We start from the raw sequence: 20,890 nt of genomic DNA, 5'->3' as shown, positions 1-20,890 counted from the left end.
GAGTGAACCAGGCTGATACAAAAGGTCAGGAAAGATATTCTCTGTACCAACAGTAGCATTTGACATATTCTCTGCTGTGCACAATAGGCTCTTCCTTTGATGATACTAATCTCAGCTAAATCCAACCCGTCTTCAGTGTCTCAATGACTTGATTTTTCCTCACTTGCCTGCTGCAAAAGCTGATGTCATATTCCTGTACTATCAATACAGAAATGACTCCTCTCCTTCTGACTTTTAGTGCGCATGATACCTGTGAAGGGGAAATCTGTGTGCGTCCTATGGGGCGAATGCAGGCTTTCGCTGAAGCTTGGAGAGCGAGAAGGGTCGGTGCGCACCGACCCCTCTTGCTCTCCAGGCTTCAGGAAGCTATCAGCAAGGCTGGGGAGCCCGCGGGAGTTCCCGCAGGGCTCCCTAGGCTGCGGATAGCAGCCTGCTTCCCGGAGCGCGGGGCGCGCTGAAGCAGAGCGCCCTGCGCTTCGGAAAGATATCCGCAGCCTGCTGCCCGGAGCGTGGGCGCGCTGAAGCAGAATGCCCAGCACTTCGGGCAGACATCCGCAGCCTGGAGAGCCCTGCGGGAGTTCCCACAGGGCTCCCATGGCTGTGGATAGCAGCCTCCTGCCCGGAGCGCGGGGCGCGCTGAAGCAGAGCGCCCCGCGCTTCGGGCAGATATCCTTTTCTCCTCTAAAAACTACGGTAGGTGCGTTTTTAAAAGCTCGGGTTTCCCCTGTGGCTGGGGGGGTATTTTTTCCCCCCTTTATTCCCCCCCCAAAAAAACTAGGTGCATCCTATGGGCCGGTGCGTCCTATAGGGCGAAAAATACGGTAATTATGAATATTGCAGAATAAAGTGTATATGTGAAAGCACAGTTGGATTTCTGTCACTTCATTCATGCTCTCCTCATTATGGCACTCTCTCCCTCTCCCTCTCCCTCTCCCTCTCCCTCTCCCCCTCCACCCACCTACCCTTGTCAGCAGTATTAACACAAAGTCTAAAGTTCACAGGGTGATGGGCAAATGTTGGCACCTCTCCCCAATGTTCCCTGATCATTACCCTGCCCCTGGCAACCATGGTGTATTTAGTGTGAATTGAGAATTGCACAATTGAGGTTAATGCCTTTCTCTTCAGCTTTAATTCAATTCTTTGGCTTAATTCCCCTCAACCATAACTGTGAAACTACGCAGACTGACAGCTTCTGCTTCTTAGGCCCATTTTTAGCCACTTCTATGCTGCAATGAAATACTGAGCTACATTGCAGAACTGTTGTAAGACATTCCCTTGGTGAAAGTGTCCTGCCTGAGGGAGCTGGCTGCTGTTTGAGCCAGAGACCATGGGTAATGTGGGACATTTCCATTGCCAGCAGTTGAATGGCTTGTTGCACTTCACCTTCCTTAGCTGACAGTGGCACTCACTTGAATGCACAGTTTAGAGGAAAGCTGACTTTGTACCACTTTTCAGCTTTGCTGGCCAGAAGAATGGCATTTTAGTATGCAGAACATGTTTCCAACATTTCTCCTTGCTCTTTTCTTCAGCATAATTTTGTCTCTATTCCTCATTCTTGCATGTGTTCCTTATCTTGTTTTTAAAACTGTCAAGTGTCTTGTGTCCAGCCTTTCTTGTTTACTTAATGATTTTTCCCTTTACTTTTGCTTATTCACTTTCTTTTCTTCCTTAGCTTTCCTTATGTGTGTATTTTTTTCTGTTAGCTCATCTTGTTTGTTCTGTTTTTACAAGCTTTCCCCCTTTCTTTGCATGTCACAAAGAGCTTGAGTATGCATTTACATCTGAAAAGTTCATGGACTTCATGAATTTGATCTCATCATGCTCTTTGAAATGTCTGCCTCAGCGCTGACACAAATTAGTGTAATGTAGGGTGTAGGGAGAAATTAAGACTTGTTGCTATTCTTCCATTTCTTCACAGGGTCTTTTTTAATCCTCTACTGCTACTCAAACTATATAGGGTGGCATATAATTGAGATTCTATCCTGATTTTAGACCAGAACGAATCAAGTCTGAGCTTCCATAACACACCATATATTGACCTGGTTCTCACATAACACTAAACCATGGGTTAGTATTATGTGTGATTCCAGGCCAGCACCTTATCCATTATTTCCTTGCTGTCAACAAATCAAGATCAGAAGCCATGGTTAGTTATTTGCTTAGAAAATTGGTGTGAAATGTGTTACGTGTAAGCCCAGCACCCTTCCTTAACCATGACTTGTTTGGCCTCCTGACCTCAGATACTCACCAAACTACAAATGCATGACACAAACCAATCAAGATATTGTTCATTTGTTCATGGACAATTCATAGTTTAGTGATATGTGTGGAATAGGCCACTGTATTATAACTTCATCACAAGCATATTGATTGTAACTGTCCCAATAATTTCAATGTGACTGAATTCCTTGTAAATAGCCTTAGGAGTAGAAGCTATGTAGCTTGTTCTTTACATGTTTATGAGGGTCGTTCATTAAAGATTTCCCCTAACCCACTTCTGGTTATCATAGGATGAAATTGCATATGTATAATGATACATCTCTCCATAGGCAACGTGGTAATTTTTAGCTCTGAACTCCTAACAGTTTCTCTGTTATGGGTGCTAACATGGATTAATGTCTGATAATGGAACCAGTTGAATGAAGAGTGGTAATCAGGTTCCTGTACTTGAAAGGGTGCCGACCATGGGAGACGTTTGATGAGATGAAAGGGACTTATGGGGAGGATGCCCCATCGTATGATGTAGTCAAGCACTGGCATTGTCAGTTCAAATGTGGTTGGACTTCAGTGGAATGGCTCCCATTCCTGGGCAACCACAGTCCACCATTGATGAAGACACCATCCAGCAAGTGGAGGCCGCCATTTTGGAGGATCACTGCATAACCATTTGCCAACTAGCTGCAGATGTCAAGATCAGTGTGGGCTCTGTGGAAGAAACAATCCATGACCATTTGCACATGGGAAAGGTGTCCGCACCGAGGGTTCCCCGGATGTTGACGCCTTTCCAGAAGCAGGAACGAGTCGCATGCTCACGGGCTCTTTTGGCCATGTGTCATGAAAACCATGATGACTTCTTTGCCAGACTAATTACTCAGGACAAAACATGGGTCCATCATTATGACTTAGAGACTAAATTCTAGTCCAAACAATGTAACCACTCTGCCTCACCACCTCCAAAGTTGGCACATGTACAACCATCAGTGGGCAAGGTCATGCTCACAGCCTTTTGGGACCAGGGTGGAGTAGTGATGATGGATTTCCTGGCAAAGGGTACCACAATTACCGGGACATACTATGCTTTACTGCTGCAGAAATTGCGGAAGGCCATCAAAATCGAGAGGCTTGGTATGCTGACCAGAGGTTTCTGTCTCCTGCAGGATAACGCCCCAGTTCACAACTCGCATGTCGCTCAGACAGAAGCACAGTCCTGTGGCTATGAAATCCTTCCTCACCCCCCTTATTCTTCCAACCTCTCACCATCAGACTTCCACCTCTTTCCAACCATTAAGTTATTTTTGAAGTGCAAGCTTTTTCCAGATGATGAAATGCTGATTTCTGAGGTCAAGTCGTGGCTTCTGATGCAACCTGCTGACTTCTACATCTACATAAAATTATGGGAGAAGTGTTTGACTCTTGCTGGTAGCTATGTAGAGAAGGACTAATAACTGTGCCCAGTTTCATTTGTCTCAGTCCATGGGAAGTATGTCAGGGGAAATCTTTAATGAATGCCCCTCATGCTAGCCTGAATATAACAAAACTTAGACATGATTCTTAAACTTTGTTGTACTGATCATCTCTATTCTGATTTGCCTTTTTTCTTTTTTTGGTAGCACACTACATGTTCTTATCCACGTACCTCCCAACACATTTTCACTCTGCAACATGCTTTCCTCCACTTATACCTTTCCTCTGGCACACTACTTTTAACTATTTTTCCGATTAACATACATCTTCGGGTAAGGAGGTCCTACTGACTTCTTCATGATATTTCCCCCTGCCTATTTCCCACTCAAACCTCATTCTCTCTTCTTGGCTCAATTCACATTTTAATGTGTTCACCTGTACATCGCAATTCTTATTCTTTCTATAGCTTGACTGGAAATACGATTGAAGGATGGTGTTCCACCTATACTTACTAGGGGTGTGCATTTGCTTCAGGTGAAGCCAAAATCTGCTTTGGATAAATTCAAACCTTTCTCAGCAAAGTGGGACTTGCCTGAAGCACATTGGGCTGCCACCAAAGCTTTGGACTGGTTTCAGAGGTTCAGAGAGACATGGACACACACACACACACACACACAGAGAGAGAGAGAGAGAGAACTGTTTGTTAAAGATGAATACATTTCCACACTGGTTCTCAATTAAAAAGAAAATGCCAAGCAGGGGGACAGGGAGGAGAGGTTCTACATTATACGTGGACCCTACATGAATGCAGCAGTCTCCCCACTGCAGATTTATTTCTAATTTATGGATGGTGAGATTGGGAGTAAGATTGGGGGTGGGTGAGATTGGAGATAGTGCACATATCCACAATCTCCCTGCTAGCATGCTTCACTTACTTTTAAGAATCATGTCTGAATGGGATCTAGGCTTGTATCATTAAAACTGCAGTGGGATCCATCGATGCTGTAATGAAAATGTAATATTGTCAGACATAAAGCTATAGTTTCCAGTTCCATTACTATTTTCCTAACATTTGAAGTGACAATTGATATTTAAATTCCCCCTCTGCTTCCCCTGCTTTTTCTGTGTTTGAACTGTGAAAATAAAACTTAAAGTGGCAGATAACACATCCTTTGGATCAATTGCTTTTACTTTTCCCCTATGTGTACTACATTTTTTTTTTTTTGCTGTGTATTTGTTTCTTCAGTGGTTTTAATACTTTTGATTCATAAACAACATTAAAGCAAAACCAGTTTTAAGCCAATGTTAAAATGATTTCAACATATTGTCCTCTCTTGTGTCGAAACTGGGCTTCTCAGAGCAATTAACATAGAATCATAGAATCTTAGAGTTGGAAGGGACTGCAAGGGTTATCTAGTCCAAACCTCTGAAATTCAGGAATCTCAGCTAAAGCGTCCATGACAGATGGCCATCCAACCTTTTTAAAAACTTCCAAGGAGAGTCCACCACATCTCAAGGGAGTCTGTTCCACTGCTGAACAGCTCTTACTGTCAGAAAGTTTTTCTAAATGTTTAGCCGGAATCTCTTTTCTTGCAAATTGAAGCCATTGGTTCAAGTCCTACCCTCCAGAGCAGGAGAAAACAAGCATGCTGCCTTCTCCATGTGACAGCCCTTAAGATATTTGAAGATGGCTATCATATAGTCTCCTTGTTTCCAGGCTAAACATACCCAGCTCCTTCAAGTGCTCCTCATAAGGCTTAGTTTCCAGACTCTTGATCATCTTGGTTGCCGTCCTCTGCACACGGAACTCAGAGATTATTTTTGGTTGCACTTTAACTGAATTTGCACTTTCAAGTCTGGACTTTCAGATTAGCATTGTCTATAATTCAAGTTGACTAGGCTTTGGATTTTCTGTTTTACCAAAATAAGATAAGGGAGAGAGGGGACTTGTTGGAGACCAGAAAGTACAGAAAAGGATCTCTCTGAGGTTTCTCTCTGAGGTTGTACAGTTTTTTCCATTCAGAATACTTGCTGATTTCCAAGGTGTCTTGTTCTACAAGTATATATGTAATCCTCTTTTATCTCTCTTTTTCACAAACATCCAGAGCGAATTTGTAGAGGGTTCAACTCAGCTTCTGCAATATATCCACTATTTGTAATTGACTAGAGGCCTAGTTGGGTTAACTGATAAGAAGCTATAATCTTCTGTTTCCTCTACACAGCCTTGCCTCCAGTCTTCAACCCCCACCCCCTCTTGCTGCCAATATAGCCGACATTGGAGATTTACATTGTTTTATCAAGCTTCAGTCTCCAGGTGAAAAAGCTGAGTATAACTTGGTATCATGTCTTAAACCATTTTCAAGTGGAAGTTCTAACTGGGTCTCTTTATTATCCTGCTATTTTCTTATGCCCCCTTGGTGGGAGGGGGACATCTCAAGCTAAGAAAACAAAAACAAAGCAGAAACAAAGCAAAACAGAAACCTGTGGGACTGATGAATTTTAGAGGAAAAGAGAGAAAATAGAATTCTAAACCTCAATTGCCATCTTCTATTTTCTGATCACATAGATTCCCTATAATTTTCATCTACCTGGCCAAAAGAACAGGACCTGAGTTAAGCCAAACACTGAAGAACGGTTCACAACTTCACTTGCTATGAGCTTAATGTGTGTTACATGTGTGTCACCTCTGAACCCCCTTTCCCAATTATTGGTAATTCTGAAGAACAGAGAAAACTCTCATTCACTGATTGCCTTCCTCACCTATCATTGCACATGTTTGCAGTTGATGCCCACCCTTATTAGGAGCAGGTCCTTGTCACTGGGCAGAATGGATTGTTGGTCATTGTTTCCTAGTTAGACTCAATTAGTTAGGAGAGAACAATGGTGTCAGAATAATCCATAAGTGTTTGGTTTCGTGTCTTCTCAATTCTGCATATTTGGAATGTTTCCTCTTTTTTAACATAGGGACACATGCTTGGTCTGCACAAATGATTGGACTGTACCATTTCAGATAAAACTGGTGCCCCACATGTAGAATAAATTGAAACACCTGCAAGTAGAAAACTAGCACACCAGGGACAGAAGCCTCAGTCCCAGCTTGTTCCTTGTTTCTCTTTTTAAGGACATTCAGAGAAAACTTTATAGTGTGATTCCCCATATGCAGTTGGAAATCATTTAGTCTATTCTACCATCTAAGAACTGTTTAACTTCATTCCTACCTCTGTCAGCTGAATGCACAGACTACACTAGTCTCATAAGTCATAAACTCATGGCTGATCATGTAGATGTGTGGCCAATTTGACTTCCACATGGGGTACTGGGTGAAGATTATCCCATATTCAACCCCAATATCAATGGACACTTCCAGTGTAAATACTTTTCCAGGCTAAACATACCCAGCTCCTTCAACCATTCCTCATAAGGCTTAGTTTCCAGACCCTTGATCATCTTGGTTGTCCTCCTATGCACACATTCCAGCTTGTCGACATCCTTCTTAAATTGTGCTGCCCAGAATTGGACACAGTGTTCCAGGTGTGGTTTGACCAAGGCAGAATAGAGTGGTACTTTCCTTGATCTAAACACTATACCTCTGCCAATGCTCAAAAATACATGCATCAGTATCTGTGTCGATCTGCTTGTGACATGCTCCAAACATGGAGCCAATGGGATGTGATCACCAAGTGTTCCACCAGCAGGGCAAGGCCATATGCTTCAACTCACCAAATCTAGTAATGTTACTTTGTATTGAGCTATATTTCTTCCCTATTCAAACATGTTCCCTATTTAAATTTCCTATTCCTATTCCATATTCATTTCTACCTAAGGAAAGGTGTGAAACTTGCATTTAGATAATCTCACACATACCCACTCCTATTTCACTGCATGGACAGTGGACACCTGAAAAACAGGCTCCAACACACTTCTGGGGTGATACAAAGGCTTAAGTATAACCCTATTGTTAGTAATTTCTTCTAGTTCTATGCGGTGAATCCAGTTTCAACATTTCAAAGAAATCAAAGACAAAGTAAGACAGGTAGAGATAAAAAGAAAATTGGTTATAAAAGGTGATGCACAAGAAGCACACAAAACAGCAAGACACAATACCATGTATCCATGGATTTTGATAGGAGTGAGCAAAAGAGGCAGCGAACCTTTAACTGACATTTTTAAAGTTCAATAGACTTGGGAGAGACACTTGAAGTCCTCACAGCAGCAAACATGCTGTTACTCTTTTTCTTTTCTTATTTGAGTGGGTCAAAAAATAAGCAGGGAAATAAAGGAGACTGTGGAAGAAAAAAGAGAAAACATTCCCCCAAAAAGGGGGAAAAAAAGGAAAAACTGGTCAGTAATTTAAAATATTCTCAATTTACGAATGGTATCCCCTCCGTGAACTGATGAATACAACATGGAGGCAGTGACTCTATAGTAAAAGCTATTCACCCACTTCTCCTTTCTTTCATCTGGCTTTGTGTGTTACAGCCATAGCAGTACATTGTGGAGGTTTTGTGCTGGAACAACATAAGAGTTGGGTCATTTTGCAAACACAGCTTAGTTAATTATGCCACTGCAACAGCATTTATGAACAAACTCTGATGCAGATTTTGTTTAATGATAGGGCAGCACGATTCCTTTTACAGTTCAGACCTTTCATATCTACATCCACAGCATTTCAGGGATCAGAGCTGAGGAGAATATTTCAAAGAACAGAAATTGATAATTTTAAAAGATAATTTTAAAAGGCACTGCAGTATCTGTTCTGTCTCACATTAACCTTTACTTAATTATGAAGGTTGTCTTTTGTTAATTCCACTGCAGGACACATGATATGTTATTGTCTTACTTGATATTCTCAGCTTAAATCACATATCCACATACCTAGGAGCAAACTCCATTGAACTCAATGGGGCCGACATGTATAAGGTTGCATTGTTAAGGTCTAAAAACCTATACCTGCACTGTACCTCATATTATCAGCAATGAACATACATCCCTTAGGATAAAGGAAGTCATTAAAAATCCCCTCTGTTGCTTTAGTGTATGTCATGAAAAGGCAGCATATCTTGAATTTTTATATGAAAACGCTGACAGAGACAGGCACTAGTTTGAAAAGTGATATTGAAATTAGCTGCATCAAATGATTAATTAAATTAATGGATTAATTTTTCTCATCTTCACATAAATACCTTGGGAGGGGTAATTCGTAGAGTGTAGCAAATGAATCAATTAATGGATTTGTTTCATTGAAACTGCACTTTTTAAAAAAAAAATTGACTAGCAAAGGATTCTGGCTGACTTATAGATCACCATTTTAGAGAACTTTGGACAGAACTGGACAGAATATCCGTTTGAAAAGAAAGAAAAGAGCTGTAGGGAAAGGACAATGTACCTAGCTTTGCACCATCCTAGGAATGGACAAGTATCTGTCTCATGTGTGTATCACAATTCCAAGTGTTCATTCGTACCTATTTCATCCTGTTTCTGAAATAATATGTGGGTTTTTTTAAAAAAGAAATGCATGAAATTTTGTATCTAAATATGCATTTAAACATTATTTTAATATATAACAAAATGCATTCGAGATACTTGTTTACATATAACAAAATATGCATGTCTACATTTTATTTTTCCTCAACATATGATGACATTTCTGTATTCCTCTAGCATACATTCTGTGGTGGAGATTGGTGGTAAAGACCCTTTGGCCCATGGACCTAATTAGGTCTGCCAGGCTCTCCATTTAGCCATGCCTTGCAATGTACTATGTGTGGGTCTTTCAACAGGACTTCTCAAACCACACAGATCCCAGTGTGGCACCAGGTGATTCACAGGTAGATGGCCCCACTTGGTCCACTGCATTAAGTTCTTTGGTTCTTTGTTTGTTGTTCAAAAAGTAAATAAAGCTATGACCCCTAATCACTTATTCAAACTCGTGTCCTCAGTCTGGTGGTGGTGGAGAAAGCATGTCTGTCCTTACACATTTTCTTATTGAGGTACGCTGATCACCAGGATCCTAACAACATAGTCTGAAAACTGCTGTCTTTGATGATACCAATAATATGAATAGCAAGTGACAGAAATATACTGCAGTATTTCTTTTTTTTTTTTTTTTAAAGCAATTTATTAAATTTTACAATAAAAATAGACATAATAAACAATGTAACATTCATCTTAACATATTTTCACATTTTCTTTGGACTTCCTCACATCTCCCGCTCCCATTTTCATCGTTATAACATTTTGTCAGCAATTTATCATCTTATTTAAGTTCTTATATCCCTTCTATATTTCATAGTCTTATAATTCTCAGAAGGAGCTAAATTTCACAGTCTTACTTATTTTCTTAAAAAGTTCTAAATTTAGTGGTGCTCAGTTATTTTGATCTAGCATCTTGTTTAGCATTCACTCAAATTACAATACTTTTGTAAATAGTTCTTAAATTTCTTCCAGTCCTCCTCAATCCTCTCTTCTCCCAGGTCACGGATTCTGCCAGTCATTTCAGCCAGTTCCATGTAGTCTATCAGTTGTATCTGCCATTCTTCCAGTGTGGGTAGATCTTGAGTTTTCCAATGTTTTGCAAGAAGTATCCTTGCTGCTGTTGTTGCATACATAAAGAATGTCTGGTCCTTCTTTGCCACCCCTTGGCCGACAATACCCAAAAGGAAAGCCTCTGGTTTCTTAGTGAAGGTATATTTAAATACCTTTTTCAGTTCATTATAAATCATTTCCCAGAACGCCTTCACTTTAGGGCAAGTCCACCAGAGGTGGAAGAACGTTCCCTCACACTCTTTGCATTTCCAACACTTATTATCAGACATGAAATATACTGCAGTATTTCAACAATAAACATTCACAGAAATCCTGAATGTATTCTCCATGCATTTTGCAATTATGCTTCAGTCCTCTCCTATTCAAGTAAGTATATTTCATTCCTGAAAATTCATTTTTTATAAAGCTTGTCTACACAAAGAGGAAAGGTGGCCTATACAAAGCTGATGGCAATTGTGTTGTTATTGCCTGTAACGTCAAGGGACTTTCTGTTGAAGCTGTAGTGCTCTGGCTTGTTTAGTAAAACATACAAACGTGAAGGAAGGTTACAATAAACTTTAAAAATATATATAATAGGTTGCCATTAAAGGGTTATTTTGGTAGTATGAAAATGTATGGACCAAAGTGTCAGCTTGTTGATTTAGTTGAGAAAACTGCAGTAGTTAGTACCTGAATCAAAACAATGCTGTAGTTTTTTTACTCTTCCTCTTCAAGTGAAGATGAATGGACTTTCATAACAGAACCTTGCCCTGACAATAGGAATAAATGACTATGATTTCTGAACAATTTCAAGGAGAACTAGTGACTCAGTATGCAAAATCTCTCCTTCTATCATTGAAAGTACAGCCTTGGATTATTACTGACAGGCGAGATGCCGTTAAGGTAAAGGTCATGCAGACTATTGACAATAATAAATTTCAAGATTCAGAATCTTTTAGTTGAAGTCTGCTTTGGTACATACATCAAAAATCTGTATAAGAAAACCCAATAAAAATGCAATATACATTTTTCAAGCTCGCATTGGAATTCACTTGCACCAAGACCTCTCATACATTTTAAGTTTTAACACTAGCAAATAACACGGCAGGGGAACTGGCCAGCTAACTTGCAATTTAATTCTCAAATACCCACCTATCATGCTTAATTGAAGCCATGTAAAATAATTACTTGCTGCTAGGTGTAAGAAATCAGCACAATTGTATCTTTGAATAAAGGCTCAATGTAAATACGTACAAGTTAATTTAGTTTTCAACATGTAAGCCTGAGGTGAAACAACTTTAACTTTGCAGGTTAACTAATTGCCAATGCCTAAATGGGAAACAAATATCCATTACTTAAAAGCCACAGCAGGGAGGAAGTTTTTCTTTCTCTGTAACCTATTTATTATAGGCAACAACATGGCATGAAAGACACAGCCCCCACCAAGACTTATAGTCAAATGCTTTGATCATTAAATGTGAGGAAAATATATTAAAATAACAGTTGACTTAAATGGAATACTTTTTTGTATAAAAGAAGTCAACATTTTGAAGATACAGCATTAACCAATGCAGTAGTCTTAGAGGAAGGGTAGCTAACGGTGTCTGACAGATGTTGTTGGACAATTTCTATCAGTCCCAACCAGCATGGCTAGTGGTCAGGAGGGATGCAGGCATCCCTGCATCATCTGACCACTGGCCATGTTGGTTGGGACTGATGGAAATTATGGGTGCAATACCAGAAGGGCACCATGTTGGTTACCCCTGACCTTGATCTTTGGGATTACTCTGAGAACAGCTTTGTGGATCTTCATACACTTATAGGATCATGAGTAAAGTTGTAATGGATTTGGCCTAGTGTGTAGCAACGGCGAAAAGGGCAAATTCCATGCTAGAGACCATTAGGAAAAGAATCAGAAATAAAACTGCCAATATTATAATGCTGTTATGCAGATCTTTGGTGCAACCACATTTGGAATACTATGTACTGTTTTTGTTACCTGAACTCAAAAAGGATAATGTAGAGTTGGAAATGGTTTCAAATAGGGAAGCAAAATTATCAAGGAGATGCACTGTTTGGGAATTTTTTTTAAAAGGTGAGCAAAATGTTGGGGTGTGCAAAGTCCTAGTGGCTAACTCCCAGTTTGGAGGCCTGGACCAACCCCCAACCCCACCCCATAAATATTTCTGGCCAAAAATACTCCATCTATTTTAGTGTGAGCAGGAAAAATAATAATAGCTCAACCATTTGAACAGACAGGGTGAGATTACTCTCCATGCTCTGCTGATATGAATTGATCAGCTGAGGAGCTAAGTGCCTGAGCTATTGTATTTGTGCATCAGACAGTGTGAAGCGGCCACACTTACTTTTGGCCATTCCTACAACTTCCAGGCAGCCCTTGAAGGGTTGGCCAAATGTGAACATGTCCCTCAGGCAAAAGAAAAAGGTTAGCTCCCATTGCCTTAAAGCAGGCTTCCTCCAGATGTTTTGAGACTACAATTCCCATCATCCCTGACCACTGGTCCTGCTAGCTAGGGATAATGGGAATTGTAGGCCAAAAACTTCTGGAGGGCCGAGTTTGAGGAAGCCTGCCTTAGAGTCACCATGGACCACTTGCTGTGCGAGAACTGCTGGTGCTCCTATGTGTCATGAACAGAGATCAGATTCCTCTCCATCAGGCAGTGGAGATGAGGATTGAAACTGAAGCAGAAAGGCATGTAGGTCAGCCTGAGGCTCCCCTGCTTTGTCACAGTGGGACACGTGTGGCGACTCTTTGGTCATCCATATGTTGTTGGATTACAATTCCCATCATCCCTGGCCATTGGCTATGCTTGTTGGGGCTGATAGGAGTTTTCGCTCAGCAGCATATGAGCTTTGAGTATGAGATTAATATTAAAGACAGGGTTCCTTTAAGTAGAGCAGCATCTTGCAGCACATGTGGTCTTAATAATTAGGCTGTACCTGCTCCTACTGCTATAAATGGGCTCAGTTTCATTTTGTTCCTTAATGGAGCAACCACAGAGCTGTTTTCCAGTGCTTTGTGTTGATCTACACTTGGCCTTGCAGCACAACAGAGCAGCAAAGTATGAGAGCCAGAAGCAGCAGTTACGGTACTCCCACCCTTCCCTCAACAGGAACCTGTAGATCCTTGATGAGTCTGAACATCTACAGTTTTGTTGCATAGTATCTGGGCTATAAAATGCTTTGTTACTTATGTTACGGCTCAGCTCAACACACTGTTTTCAAGCAGAGGAGTTACTCTTGTGCAATCAAAACTGATTTGGTGCCATTGAGTCATTCTATGGTCTTTGTTTACTTAGTGAGATTCATGCATCCATGCAAAGGAATAGCACACATATTTAAATGCTGCAGGAATTTTAAAAGAAAAAGAACATTACTAATCTACCTTCTGCCCTTTGAAATTCATTACAAAATACAAAATGTTATGTTGCTTGTTTTTAAGAATAATGCATGTGAGCAGAATCTTATCTTACAGAATAGTACATGCATGCTTTGTGGAAGTTTTTTTTTTTCTTTTTTCACCAGTGCTCACTTTTGATTTTTATATTCAGATTCTCAGCTTTGTGTTGATAAGTACCTAAAATGCTTTACAGGAAAGGGCCCTAAAGAGATGGAGATGATTTTATACAGCATAATATCAGAAATGTTTTATTGTATTTCTGATGCAATTAGCTAATCAAACTATGCTGCAAGTCATTATATTCCTCCATCAACTCTCTTGTTGCACCCACTCTTCATTGGACCTCTCCTACTCATATCTTTTGCCCTAAATGTTAGGCTGCTAACATAAAAAACATAATACAGACTCTTCTGGATCAGATCAAAGGTACATCTTACTCAATAGACTGCTTCCTGTATAGTGAATTAAATATATAAGCACATAAGACATGGAGACAATAGCCATCTCCCAATGTTGATGCCCACTAACTAGTACTCAGATGCTTTGGCTTCAAAATTATAAATGCCCTCCAAATTCTTCTCCTGTTTAATATATAATTGGTGCCAACAGTGTGTGACACTGTCATGTGCTGTTTTTGGATGGGAACCTGAAGAGGAAGAAGCTATTAAGTGGCTTGGCAATATGGAGGCCCCAAAAGGGCAGTGGTCATTGGTAGCAGGTTTTGGCTTAACTGGGCTGCAGAATGGCAGAGACCTCCAATGCTGGAAACTTGCTTCAATGATGGCCTGAGCCAAACTGGCTCATATTTTAGAGCTTGTATGTGGTCTCTGCCTCCTTAAGCAGCCTATGCTTCTGCTGAGAGCATCGCATTTCTATGGCACCCAAAGACCTTTGGGTGGGCTTTCTGAAGTCTCAGTAGTTGTTACATCTAATACAGACCTTGGGGGCCTACATTCCAGGCATATGACATCAATTGGGTGTAATTTGGGGGAAATGATCTAGTGAGCCAAATGGGAAGGCTCAGAGTGCTGAATTTAGTTCTGGACAAGGTTCCCCACATACGCTACAAGGGTTTTTGGTTAGCAATGGACAAAGGGAGAGCCTTTTATGTGGTGTTCCTCTTCGTGTGTGTGTGTGTGTGTGTGTGTGAGAGAGAGAGAGAGAGAGAGAGAGAGAGAGAGAGAACAGGAGTGAGTGAGTGAGCGTGCTTCATAAGGATTCGAACCTGGATTTTCTCAGTCCTTGTCCAACACTAATCACTATATCATACCATATGCCTTTGAACTCCTTGGCCTATCTCTTCTCAGAGACCAACACTGACAATTTTTGGCACCTATTATAAAATATCTATTCTCCTACCCCTTTTACTGGTGCTGTGCTGTGCTGATTTAAATGTGAATGTTATGTTTTTAAAAATCTGTAGTACATTCATTCAAGATAGATATGGTAGGCAATATAAAAACGAATGAAAAAATAAATAACTGGTTGGGACACTCAAAGATCTCTAAGATGTGAGGCAAGACTTACCTCTGCTGAAACCTTGAGTAAGAACAATTGCATGAATGTCCTGCTACAGTTGAATCTGCTAGAGAAGCCAGTAAGTGGAAGGCAATGCACCACCTGTGTTTTTTATATTAAATATTAATATATCCTGTAAAGGAAAGCAAATATTTATCATACAATTTACATTAAAAATGGATTATACTTCTCTTTTGGCAACATTTGACTTCAACATTCTGCTAAAATATATTTGTTAAGCATTTCTTCATGCCTTATTAGTGCTTATTTATGGAACTCTGTATTCATAGCTTATTAATAAAAGTTGGCCATTAAGACTAGCTAAGCACATTATCAAAAGTCACTTTATAAGTTTGTGCTTAAAGGTTATCATCATTATATAGTGGGAGAGCCAGGAACCATTGATTCAAAAGTACAAAGCTTCTCATATACTTTCTATCTTTGTTCATACGATATTATGTTTCATTTTATCAGTTTTAGTTTGCCTGAAACAGGGACAAACATGGAAAATAGTAAATATCTCGTATAACAGATACTTTAAGAAAAGTTTTTTTTAAAACCAAACATTGTTTGTTTTTGTAATGTATAGTTCTAACACTTTCCTCAGTATCCCCATTATAGCAGATGACCCAAATCCTTCTGTGCTTGCAGGCACCTCCTTTGGAGATCTACAAAACCTATTACAGGCACCGCAATATTTTCAGAGGAAAAGGAATTCTGTCAGAACTGCACCATGACCAACACCGCCAAAACAGGCAAAGACCTACACCCTCCTACCGAACAATCAAAACATGTAAAAAACCTCTCACAAAAACAGGAACTGCCAACCAAACACAAGCAACCTCTTCGCAGTAAATTACATTCCCCCAAAAGAAACCCCAAAATAAGTCTTATTTAAAAGAAATAAATCAAGAGAGGCACCAAAGGGGGGGGGGGTGACGACATTCTGAAGCTAACTATGAACTTAACCACACTTACCTTTCCTCTGCTCTTTCCAGGCATGGTCTGTGCTTTAGAGCTCCATGTCCAAGCACTAATAATAATAATAATAATAATAATAATAATAATATGCTCCAGAGCTTTCTCCATGAAAATATCCGCTCACCTGGGACTCTAGGTGGGCAGCCGTTGCTGCAGGGCATGACTATGATGTGTTCAGGGAGGCTGTCATCTTCTAAGCGTGGCCTGGGGATGGGATGGCTGGCACTGCCCACCTCCAGCCATGTCTGACCCTCACGTAAGGGCAGGCAGTGTCCACTCAACCAATTAGAAGCTTGGGCTTGGGGTGGCGAGCAGCCCACCCCAAGTCTATTTAAGGGGGCTGCCAGGTGTTGGCTGCCCTCTTGGCTTATCATGATGGGATTTTCCACCTACCCACCCATTCTTTAGGGGCTTCCTCAAGTGCTGTGGCAGGAAGAATTCTGCCATCCCATGACAGGACAGAGTCTCAAACAAAGATGTGCTTTCCCAAGCCCACATTTCCAGCATGTGCACACTCCCCTCTCAGTGATGTCTATGAAGACTTGGTCATGTCCACAGAATGGAAGATGGCAGGATCCCTAAGGATGCGCTCTATGGTGAGCTGGCCTCAGACACCAGGCCAAACCAAAGGCTGGCAACATCAACTCCGCCTTGTGGGAATCGTTTGCAGGATTTTTGAGCTACCGCTTCCTAACTTTGCTTATACTAAAGATAGCATGATTTTTAAGTGTAGAAAATTTCAGTGGAATAGCTGAGTGATTAGAAATATATGGCTGTTGTTACACAGCCATTGTAGCATCTGTATTACATTTTATAACTACAATCAATGTTATTGGTGCCAGTGGTATGTTTGATGCTAATTACTGTTTATCTTGACTGGATATAAATGATGCCACACAGGACTGGGAGTGATACAGGTGAGAAACAGTGGTTTCAAACAAAGCACCCATCCTATCTCAACAAGAAACTTTCCTGGGTCGAGCATTTGCTTTTACATCTCGGTCTACCTAAGACCTTAAAGAACCAAAGTCAACCCAGGCAATCTTAGCCATACTCACCTGTCTATTGCAATCCAAGACTTGGTGGACTGTGTGCTACTTCAAAAAAACCCAGTTCAACACAATTTCGCTGAGCTAAGAGCTGTATGTATGTATGTATGCAAGGTTCACAATATTTTTATTGTGGGGGTTTTTAGGCTAGTACCTTTTTGTATCTTTTAAAAAGTAAGTTACTTATTTGTGTTGTTTGTTACTCTTCGTCCTGCTAGTATTACGGCTGTTGTTCTGTTTTGGTCTAACTCATTTTTCATATTTACACCAGTTTGTTTTGTTTGTGGTGAGAGATGAAATTTATAGTGACAATCCTATGCATGTATATTCAGAAGTCAGTCCAATTCAGTTCAATAGGGCTCACTCCCAGGTAGATGTATTCAGGACTGCAGCCATAGCTTCAGTATATTATATTATATTAATTATATTATATTATATTATATTATATTATATTATATTATGGTTGTACTTACTGCCTTTTAATATATAAGCTTTACCTTCTTTTTACCAATTTTTCAGTTGCTGCTTTGGAAATGTATCAGTCCAATCAATCTATCTTGATATTTTACCTCACAATCCTAGGCACGTCTACATTGAATTTAACGTGACCTACTGCACACCATATGACTGAATACAGTATTATTGCATTACAGTACAATCCTATGCCTGTTTACTCAAAAGTAAGTTCAATGGAACTTATCCCTAGTAACTGTTTTTAGGAATGTAATATTAGATTTTGTTCTTAAAGTCCTGTAGCACAAGAGTTTCATTCTAAACTCTTTGTAATAATGTTTCCACAACATATATAGTATATGTAACACACTGTGATCCAGAGATTGCTTGATTCCCCTATTGACATTTATGGCAGGTGGAACTTGGCAAATACTGTGAGCATCAGTCTCTATTGACATGGGAGCAGAAATCATCTTAGGATGTTTTAACTGCAGCAAGTGCATTTGGGATGGCTACAGAGTGCAGACTGGTGATATGATTTGTAGAATAGCAACACCAATGTGATACGGACTCTGTGCCCAATTTTACCTTCCAGTATAGAGTTTTACACCAAAGCATTCTTCACCAAACAAATATTATAAAATAAATTACAGTGGTACCTCGGTTTAAGGACAGCCCTGTTTACAAACTATTCAGTTTACGAACTCTGCAAAACCGGAAGCGGTGTCCCAGTTTGCAAACTTTACCTCTGTCTAAGAATAGAAGCCGAATGATGGAAGGGCACCGGCGATGGGAGGCCTCATTAGGGAAAGCACGCCTTGGTTTAAGAACAGTTTCTGTTTGAGAGCGGACTTCTGGAATGGATTAAGTTCATAAACCGAGGTACCACTGTATTTAAAAAATGTAAAAACATGCACTCACAATTTGTTTTTGAAACACAAGTTAGCACTTGAGTAGCACAATTTCCAAAGCAGGACATTGCTGAACAATAGCAAGAGTTTTGGATTTGCATATATAAAACACACACAACGGTGGTGGCAGGGAGTGTTACGAAAGACAATCAAAGCAATAGTATGTGGGTGCAAGATAACCACTTTTAAGCCTCACAGTATGGATTAGCTGTAGACTTATTTTACAAAGGAACTACTAAGAAAGAGAATTAAATGTTGTCTTTCTTTCACGTTTTAAGAATCCAGCTTCTAACATTTAGGCTCTGATTGCAGAGTGCTGCTGAATAATTTTCAGAGACAAACATGCTGAATAAAGCTACTGCTGCTGTTTATTCTAAAGTCAGCCTGAGGCGACAGCACTTATCTATATGAGTTGCCCTTACCCCATGATCATTGAAACTGCTTGTGTGCCTGAAGGTTTTAGAACTGAACACACTGTACACTGAAATAATGATGCACTCAAACCTGTCTACTCATAAACCTGAACACTAAATTAATGTTTACTGTTTTTTTGTGCGGGGGGGGGGGGGTTAAGTGCTGTATGAATCTAAATTATGAACAGTACACACAATACATTTGGTGGTTCTCTAACGTTCATTCTGGAGGAAGAACCTTGTGTCGTGAAGACCCTTGCATTCGGTCCTAGATTTCGCTTAGGCTCATTCTTCATATCAGCACTGGTAAAACGAATCTTTATCTTCCAAATATGCCCAGCTATGTCCTCTAGGCATATGGGCTGTAGCCCCTGCCTCCATTTTGATCTCCATTTTTCAGCCCAATGGCCATATTTCCCAGGGACAATATGCCAGTGATGACATGCCAAAGGTAAAAGTGGATAGGACCACAAAAATGGGTGTAGTGATGGGTGTGAGTCTAACCCTTGCACAGTTGGCTATATGCCAGCCAAGCCACAGTCAGGGGTTTCTGCACACACACCTTTCCATCCAGATAAGCCAAATGTATTATCACTGGCCAGGTGGGAGAATTTGAGAATGGCATGGAGCACACTCAGTGATAGATGTGGTCTAAGCAGAAGGGGCATGCCCTGGGGAGAAGAGCAGCGTGGTCTGGGTAAAATCCTGAGGGCCAGATGGATAAGCCTAGATACCTTCTGTTGATCTTCTGTTGGCATTGCAGCATGCAGGAAGATATACCGGTACTGAAAATATCATAAGGTTTGGATAGTCATTAATTCAAAGCCTATTGTAAGAGCCTTCAAAAAACTTCATTTGGCATCCATGGAACTTGCACTGATGATAATAGCACCTGACACAGTCTCTGAAATTTTTTAACACACTCCTCTGTCATTCTGCCCCCTCTGCTCAATCTGTAGCTTTGCAAAACAATGAAATTTGGAATGACTTTGTAGTTGCTAATGCTGCATATCTGCGCAGAACAAAAGACATTGCCTACCCTCAAGCAAATTACTCTTATTTATTGTTATTCAGAACTGTAATAATGTTTTCTCATGATAATTTATTAAAGCTCATTTTAAAAGAGAAAATGCATCATGGGGGAAAGCAAAGAGCCATTTCATGGCTCTTGCAAATGCTGCTACCAGGAGAGTGCATGGTATTTACCATGAATTAACTTCTTCAAAAAATCATTGAGGTTGCATAGTAGTATAGGGTTCTTTTCCACTTTCAGAAATATTGCCACGGTGACCTTTTTCCAAAATGTTTTGAGCACCCATACCTTTCCGAAAAGCTTCCTTTATTTATGTTCTTTCTTAAAACAAGGGACAGTTTCTGGAGCAGCAGACAGCTGATGTCAGTCTGATCCAGGTATACATAGACATGGTACAAGTTTCCTACATGCAGCTGTCAGTGTACTTTAATCCCGACCTGCCACAATTCTCTGATTCACTGTAGGGCCTCTCTGAACAAGCTACAGTTGTGATAAATAGTGTCAGATTGTTTGATGGTTTTTCTGTTTGCTATGTTGCACCACCGCTGAATCTAGCAAAAAGCTACTGTGTATTTTAACCTAAGTTGTCAGCTGGGTACATATTCTCAAAAAATGCTCCTTAAGTGTAAAATAACAGCTAAACCACTCTACTTCTAAAAATTTCAGACAGAACAAAAGTTTGGGGGCAATTAAATGAGACTACCAATGGCTACTAACCATGATGGTTATTGTCTGCCTTTATGGTCAGAGGCAGTAACACTTCTGTATCCCAGTCGCTGGAAGTCACAGGAGTGGAGAAGGCTGCTGTGCATGGGTCCTACTTGCCAGTTTCCCACAGGGAGGACTTACCTGCCCATGAGGTGGGCTAAAGTACCCACCTTGGGTGGTGAAATCCTATAGTAAACACCCCATGGGCACCCTGACCACCCCAGCCATTTCTGGGGTTGTGCTACAGTGGCAGC

The sequence above is a fragment of the Podarcis pityusensis genome (genome assembly GCF_964106645.2).
Source record: "Podarcis pityusensis genome assembly, chromosome: 9".
Classification (NCBI taxonomy): Eukaryota; Metazoa; Chordata; class Lepidosauria; order Squamata; family Lacertidae; genus Podarcis; species Podarcis pityusensis.
Note: the sequence above shows the minus strand (reverse complement) of the source record.